We start from the raw sequence: 8,272 nt of genomic DNA, 5'->3' as shown, positions 1-8,272 counted from the left end.
GATGGGTTTACTGAGACAATTATTAATTGTAGCAGTAATCACAAGGTTGTTCGTTGTGGCTTTTAGAAAATCAATTGTCAGAACAACTAACAACGCACACACACGGGTTCAATACACGAGATACATTTATTCATATAAATTGTGCACCAAACATATACTTGTCTGCCTGGATACGAGCGGCAGACCTTACTGTGAGGGTTATCAATATACAAGGTATATAATCTCGAAGAGATGCCAACACAAAGAGATACACAACAGAGAATATATGTCAATATATATCGTTCGGTTACCAAATCGCTAATCAGTGTTATTACCCACTGTTACTCTAAACTCGGAAGTAAATACATTACTCATGAATTAAATTGATAACAACTTGTGTTGAGGTACAATTGAATTCTCGAGACGCAATGTAGAACATGGGGTTTACTTATCCACTGTGTATGGATTTGGAATCTCCCGGCACGAACACAAAACCAGCTGACAGGCTCTGTTGCAGCTCTGTTGCAGCGGTTGTCCAATGGGCGTTGTGTCGGCGTTCTCTGGCTACCGGCCAACCAGTCAAGGTGCAGCTCGGAGTAGGACGGGCGGAGGAATCTGACTGCGGCGCGCAGGGCAGTCGTTGCTCCGAGGGGATCTACCAGCAGTCCAGCTGGCTAGTAGAAAGTCTCTATGCACAGAGTGTGACCGCGAGTCCTCACAAGTCACTCTTTTGCCTGGGAAGAAGCTGGTTCGTTCCCGGTCCAGCGCTGCTTCTGAATAAGCTATTCAGGTTGTCGACGAGGGTCCAACTGTAGGCTGCCATTGATCAAGCGGAGAATTCATTTTGGAAGAATTCTGAGTACGTACGGGATCCTTGGCCTTGCGCTTAGAACAAAGTCCAAGTCCCTTTGCAGACAACAGCAGTTGTCACATGATTGTCTCTGAGGATGCGCGAAAATGGCCAAGGAGAGCCCCGATCTGAGCTTGCGCTCCCTTTTTGACCAAGACACAGATGTTTGCTGATTGGTTGAGAGTTTGGCGGGCATTGGAGACCCACGTGGTATTACCACGCCCTGCCAGTCCCTGATTGGTTGATCAAGGTGAGATATGAGTCACTTACTCTTGACACTTAGGAATGCAGTCCAGATGTCCATTTGGCACTCCCTAAAGGATAGGCGCCAATGGATGACCATTGATCATGATAGCCAGGCTTAGCTAAGTGCATCCCCATCTGGGAGCTGTCCCTTATCAAAAGAAAACATCTTAAATCAGCCTGCATGAATACTTTCTCTGTGGCTGCACCTCAGAGATGGAGGGTGAGATGGGGCCTCATTTAGGACAGCATACCACCGCTTAATTCTGTCTTATTAACAAGCATTGCCGCTAAAACGGCATCTCTCCTGTCAAACTTCCTCCTGACGTGTTTGACAGGATCTGGGCCGTGGTGAACAGTGGGAAAGACGCCCTGTGGAGAGTGAGGAACATGGGGCTGTTCAAAGGCATCGAGGTCCCAGTCAAGGCAGCAGGTAGCCTGGCCCTGTTCATCACCCGAGAGAACTATTACCTCAGAGATCTGTGGAGAGAAGGGAGGGAGGAAGCAGAAAATCTGTGGGAAATAGAAAGCATAGGTCAATATCTCAAGAAACTGTGAAAAACATTATCATGTTTAAGTAAAGAATGTGATTTACACCAGAAAAAAAGAAATTGTTGCTATGTAACTGTTACCGTGTCAAAATGTAATGAGATGTGATCATATATACTGTTTTAAGTATGTATATTAATGTAAAGCTTTCTAATTTGTGATGTCCTGTATTTTTTTGTGAAAAGAAAATAAAGTTCTTAAAAATCGATTCACCCAGTGCGAGGCTCGGCCATTGCACTCCGGCTGTGCTGACCCCTGCGAATTCCCCAAATGTGGGAATCTCGACTGCATAATTTGTGGTAGTGCGGGACTGCGTTCGCGCTCTCCCCTGATGTGCTTGGTCCAATATCAGATACGGAAGAGTTACGACACCACGTGCTGCGATAGGATCCCAGTTCGAAAGCCACTGCTGGTTCCCGGTTTCTTTTAGTTAGAGGTCCGGAGAAGCATTTCAAGCTGGTTACACTACTCCTTCCGGACATTCATTCCCTTTTCAAAGTCAGTCGTTTTGCTGTAGTCTGCATTATTAAGGCCAATTTATTTGGTCATGGGGGCCTCGGTACTGTATGCTAATTCTCAAGACAGTTTCACCCGTTTTCTGGTTGCTAGGTTCTGTACCAGTGCAGACATGTCAAACAGTGAATGGCTGTACCTTTATTGTATCTGTGCTCAATGAATGAAATCAGTAATAAATGAATATATGTATAGTTATACGAAAAACAAGTGGTTTATCGACTCATCTTCATTTGCAGATTTAGAGGCAGCTTCGATATTCGTTTTACAAACTGTTTTTTTTTTTATATGGGTCACACACATGCCATAGCAACAAAACATCTCTAGAGATGAGGCTATAGATCACCTTTCCATCCTCCAGGTTTTCCTCCCAAAGCCTACGGCACCAACGGCGACCCCTGCTGGCCGAGAGAGCAAAAGCTTGCAGCACCTGGAATTCCCAGGAAGTCTCCCATCCAAGTACTAACCAGGCCCAACCCTGCTTAGCTTCTGAGATCAGATGAGATTGGGCACATTCAGGGTGGTGTGGCCGCAAGCGAAAGCCATGGCGCTTAACTCGCTACTTGAAGCTGTGTGTGGCTGGGGCTCTGTGCCCCCCGAGCGGGACTGAAGGATCGTTCATGTGCAACTCTTTGGAAAGGAGTCTCTTTCCAAATCGCATTGCGTACCTGGATGTTGGCGAATGTGCTCCCTTGTGTTGGCTTGTCCCGCACTGGAGGAGAACAAACAAACTGCTCGGAGGAGCACAAGGCAAGTCTTCACAAGACAAAATCCTCCAGTGCACAGCACATAAAGCGCACCAGTCCAACACGTCGGCCGGGCGCGCGGCGCCTCCGCCCTCTTGTGGCCTTGTGGCGTCAGAGCAAGAGGCTCCTTCTCGCTGCCTTTCCGCTGTGTTGCAGAGCCCCGAGAGGGAACCTGGAGAGCACACTTTGTGGGGGGCGGGGGACCGCGTTCGCGCTCTGCCCCCGGTCTCTTGCGCGAGTACTAAATCTCATGGTGCCAGCCAGCGGCCAGGAGACAAATACAATATCGCGGGACAGGGGGGCCTCGTCATTGATTGTTACATATGAGACGGGGATTAGGAGGAGACCCCGACTGATTGGTAAAGGGGAACACTAACACCAGAGAGACACCCTTCTTAATGGCCAAGAAGGGTCGAGACCTCGGTTTTATGCCTCACCCGAAGGACGGCGCCTGTTTGTGTAGCAGAGTGTCGCCATCAGGATGCTGGGGCATAAGAAACCCACACAGACCGCAGGGTGAGCGCTCCCTACTGGTCCCAGTCACACCTCTTGTAGGAGCAGCAGCAACCTGAGCTTCTCCGGGGGGAATCTCCCATCCGGGTGCTGGCTAGGCTCACACCTGCTGGGCTGCCGTGGGTGAGCCCAGTCGAGAGTCGCAGGGTGAGATCTAGTCACCGGGGAGAAACGATACAAGCGAAGGATTACTCGACTCCCAGCACTTGAAAAGACCGACAAATGACTCGTTCCCACCGGAGCTGAATGTACCTGCATGTGTCGTGTCGTCTTCTTCCCCCGCCCTGCTGTGTTTGCTGTATTGTCTTTGAAGCCGGCCCCCGAGATGAGACGGGCTATTCCTGTGCCCCAATTAACACTTTACAGGTGGCATTCCCCGGCATTGTGGCCATTGTCGGTGGTCACACGCGATAAGATAAGGTGGAGGAGAGCGGGGCATGCCCAGCGCCAGACATTCGAGGAGGGGGCTGTGCGAGGTGAGGTGAGGTGCGACATGCCGGAGCCCCGACGCTGCTAATGCGGAGCACTTGTTGAACTAGCATTGAAAGGACGTGTGCGCTCGGAGCGAGCCTTCCCTGCGGCGGAGCATGGAAACTTTCTCCCCGCGCTGCAGGAGTTGTGTGCGCTGCAGCGGTGCCGAGACAACAGCACAGAAGGCAGCAGGCTCTGGAGAGCGGGTAAGAGACGGAGCCTTGTGGGCAGGCGAGCAGGCCCAATTTTTTGGAAATTGCTGAAAAGGCTCCGGTGTTTGTTCGGTGCGTGGCAGGCGCACGACGCGAGCTTGCGTAGCGATCTGCCGGTCTGGTGTTATGCAAATGAGGCCGAATTGCGTCCCGGGACATGCTGCAAATGCGCAATGGCGACTGCAGATGTGTAGGAAACGGCGCGCTCGTTTTTTCGTTTTGCCCACCCTTTTGAGTGCTAGTGTGGCGTGTGAGTGTGTGAAAGAGTGGGCCCAGCAGGAGGCAGTGGCGTGCGGGGCGAGGAGTTGGCCTAGGCTGCGCGCTTTGTGCTGTGGGTGCTGGCCGCTTGCAGGGCCTTATACAACTTATACTTACCTGGCAGGGGTGATACCTTGATCATCCTGTAGGTGGAGTAGTTGGATTGTTTTCTTGTTTTGTGGAAGCAGTGTTTGTTTTGCAGTTTACAAAATGGCAACTTTTGGATCCCGCAAGAATTCTGTGCGTTTTGAGCTTTTGGATGACCTCTTCATGGATCGTATGCAGTTTAGCAGAAAAGTGTTGCAGAAGGAACTTGGCTTTGAACCTCAGCACTTTGATTTCATCTTCGCTCTCCCAGGTCAGAAAGCATTTGAGGTTGTATTTGCTACCTATCCTCTGTTTGAACAATGTGTGGATGTGTTTGAGGCAAGAAGAGGGAAAGTTCCTGCCCTTGAGAAGATCAACTTGCAGCCTCTGACACAGAGAGAGAGGAAAATGGTGCATGTTGTTATGTTCTCGGAACTGGCAAAGACTGAGGACATTCACACCTGGCTTAACCAGTACTGCACCGTCCACCATGGAACTGAGGTTAGAGATGTTGACGGTATAAAAACAGGAGCAAGGTAATTCGAGGTTCGCTTGCTACCGGACAATGTAAATGGAGGCTTAAGGCACCTGCCCTCTACAATCCGGCTGGATGTTCTTTATGTGGGACAACCAAAGGTGTGTTGGCGCTGTGGTGCTGTGGGACACCTGGCATCGTCCTGCACTGTGAAATGCTGCAAGACCTGTGGCAAACAGGGACATTTAGCCTCTGACTGTTCAATGCTGCCAAAGTGCTATTTATGTGGCTCGGAAGGACACGTTTTTAAGAACTGCCCTCACGCCTACGCCAATAAACTCAAAATGAGAAAGGATGAGGCAGTGCTTGTTTCAGCCAAACCGGCCCGTAAATCCAAAGCAAACAACAAGTCAAACAAAGAACCCTTGTTGGACAAAGACTCTCAGCCTCCAGCCAGGATCAGTCCTGCTGTGGCTCTGGGGCCGGTGGAAGAGAAATCCACTACGCCCCCACAACTGCAGACTGCACCAGACAAGCACGAGGGTTTGAAAACCCCCGAGAACAGCGAGGACCCCTCCCCCACTCCTGCTCCTCAGAACGAGGGCCAGTGTGGGGCCCCCCGGTGGAGCAGGTCCAGCTCAGTGCTCCCAGGAGCTGGACTTGAGGAAAAGGAAAATGACTCTGTTTTCTCCCCGAGCAAGGAGGAAGGAGAGCATGGTGATGGGGACAGCTGGAACCCCTCCACCCCTCCCTCTACCCCCTTCCTTGAAATGGACTCCGTGAACACTTTTACTGCTCTCCGATAAAACTGGATACCAGCTCACTGGCCCTGCAAAACTTAGTTCAAGACTTTAAACTCTCAGACACATATAGATGTATATATCCCACAACAGCAGGATATACATGGTCAGGGAGGAATCAGAATTGACTATTGCTTTGTCTCAGAGAGAGTGAAAGTTGTTGGGGTCACTCTTCAGCCTGTCTTCTTCTCAGATCATCAGGCTTTAGGGTGTAGAGTGGAACTCCAGGGCGGGACTGTCTTTGGCCCAGGCCTCTGGAAACTCAACACAAAGCTGCTAGAGAACGAGGGGGTAGTATCCCGCTGCAAGGAGAAACTATCACAGTGGCTGTCCTTGCAGTGTCTGTACGGGTCAGTAGGAGAGTGGTGGGAGGAGGCGAAGGTGAGGACAAAGGCCTTTTTCATGGCTGAGGGAAGGAAGGCTGCTGCCAGATGGAGAGGAGTGTTAGCCAGGAAACAGAGGCAGCTGCAGCGTCTCTACACGATGCTGCACAGTGGCTTCGATGTGCTCGAGGATATCACCCTTTTAAAAAAGGATGTCCGGAGCATAGCGGAAGAAACTAGTCGAGGAGTTCTGTTAAGAAGCTGAGTGCAGTTCTTGGAAGAAAATGAGAAGTGTACTCGCTTCTTTTTCAGGAAAGTGGTAGGCTCCAAGTCTGTCATGGAAAGTGTAGTTGATGAGGAGGGACTAGAGAGAACAGAGCCGAGTGCTATCCTCTCCTGCATCGAGGCCTTCTTGTCACGGACGTCCAAAGGGACTAACCGTGGGGAGCAGGAGGGCAGAAAAAGACCCATATGCGTAGCGGCGAGACGGGAAAGAGGCCCGAGCTCATTAGTGCAAAGAGTTCAGGAATGCCGTATAGAAACCTGTGCCCTCAGGGAGCGGACGTGGGGCGCCCTGGTGCTAGGCGGGTCTCAGGACATCCGAACGTCTGTGCTGAGCGAGGACAGAGTGCAAGACCCGGAAATATATAGCCCAAGGGAAAGAGAGGGACAGGAAGGACAGCAGACCAGAAACTAGGGACAGGATAGAGAAGGACCGCCCTCTGGCTGCAGAGGGCGTGACACTTCTACTCAAGACTGTACAGCTCTACAGAGGTAAAGGATGAAGAAATTCATTTTTTTACCTCAAAGCTAGAAAACGTTTTGAGTGAAGAAGATAGGGAAGTACTTGAGGGGGATTTGACAGTAGAAGAGTTGAGAGGCTATGGAGAGCTTACAGAAGGGGAAAACTCCGGGTGCTGACAGGCTCCCTAAAGGGGCGTCTGCTTTTACTACTTGCACGAATGAAGGCAAAAAAAAGCCAATCGATGTGAACGAACGGCGCTTTACAGAGGAGTACTGCCTGACTGGATCGTTGATGAACGTCAGAGGCCACTCCGACCTCTTCTCGGTTTTCTTTAATGACTTACTAAGGATCTTCTTCACATTCGCCCATGCAGGGGAAGCCAGTTACACCAAAGCAAACGCAGGAAAGTGCAATTCAAGCAGAGACCAGGAGGGACTTGTTTACACCGAGAGTGGTCGGAGAATGGAACAATGCGCCCAGCCCTGTTGCTTTAGCCGATTTTTGATGAGCTCTTGGGCTCACTAAGAGGCCCCCGCTGGATGCTAATCTTTCTGTTGTTCTTGCAGGTCCTGCGCTGCTTTTGAGCCGACAGAGCTCGTCCTGGTCTGTCGGCACAGCCCAATTGCAAATGATCGGCTCCGCGTACAGAAGGAACGTGCGTTTGGTACAAGAGTGCACGAAGGCACCGGAAATACATTGGGAACAAATGACCGGTCGCTCAAGACCTCTGTGAAGTACAGGAGCGTGCAAAACGAGGCTGTTTCCACCCGGTCTCGAACCGGGGACCTTTCGCGTGTTAGGCGAACGTGATAGCCTCTACACTACGGAAACCTGCAAGGACCGCTGCTGGTGTCTCGCTTGCGTTTCGGGCTGAGAAAGGGACGCGTCACTTTAGGCAGGGGGCGCTGGAGAGAGGAACAAAGGGCGCGATTAAACAAAATGCCGAAACCTGGGATCAAACTAGGGACCTTTAGATCTTCAGTCTAATGCTCTCCCAGCTGAGCTATTTCGGCGGTGCACAGAGCACACAGCCACCTGCTCCAGCCTTCCTGTGTTGCGGCATGAGCGCACCAAGAGGAGCGGGAGAGTGTTGCAGGAACGTCACTCAGAAGGAAAGGAACGTGTGACCGGTCGCTCAAGACCTCTGTGAAGTACAGGAGCGTACAAAAAGAGGCTGTTCCCGTCCGGTTTCGAACCGGGGATTTTTCGCGTGTGAGGCAAACGTGATAACCGCTGCACTACGGAAACGGTGAGAAGAGGGCCTCACCGGCAGTGAGTATTCAACCTTATTGGATTACTGCTCCCAACCAGTTGATATCAATTTAATTCCTAAGGGTTATGTTCTTGTTTTGAGTATCTCATGTAGACGTTGTAAACAAGTTCAATTACGAAACGGTCTAAATGAATGATATACTTATGTCCTCTTGATATGTGTAACTCTTTGTAACTGAATGAATTTATATCTTTTGTATTCTGTTAAGCCTTACGATAAGATCTGTTAGGTTTGC

General features: G+C 50.6%; 2 non-coding genes across 2 annotated transcripts; one reads left to right on the top strand and one right to left on the bottom strand.

The window, feature by feature from the left end:
• The first annotated feature begins 1,788 nt into the window (after positions 1-1,788).
• LOC148663739 (U1 spliceosomal RNA) lies at positions 1,789-1,952 on the top strand. The gene has a single exon (XR_015938658.1). It is a non-coding gene; the product is annotated as a U1 spliceosomal RNA (small nuclear RNA).
• A 600-nt stretch (positions 1,953-2,552) lies between these two features.
• Positions 2,553-2,671, bottom strand: LOC148663738 (5S ribosomal RNA). Its single transcript, XR_015938469.1, has one exon. It is a non-coding gene; the product is annotated as a 5S ribosomal RNA (ribosomal RNA).
• Positions 2,672-8,272: the final 5,601 nt, after the last annotated feature.

Source organism: Lepisosteus platostomus, chromosome 5, assembly GCF_059453375.1.
Source record: "Lepisosteus platostomus isolate fLepPlt1 chromosome 5, fLepPlt1.hap1, whole genome shotgun sequence".
NCBI classification, from domain to species: domain Eukaryota; kingdom Metazoa; phylum Chordata; class Actinopteri; order Semionotiformes; family Lepisosteidae; genus Lepisosteus; species Lepisosteus platostomus.
Note: the sequence above shows the minus strand (reverse complement) of the source record. Positions and strands in the feature narration are given on the sequence as shown.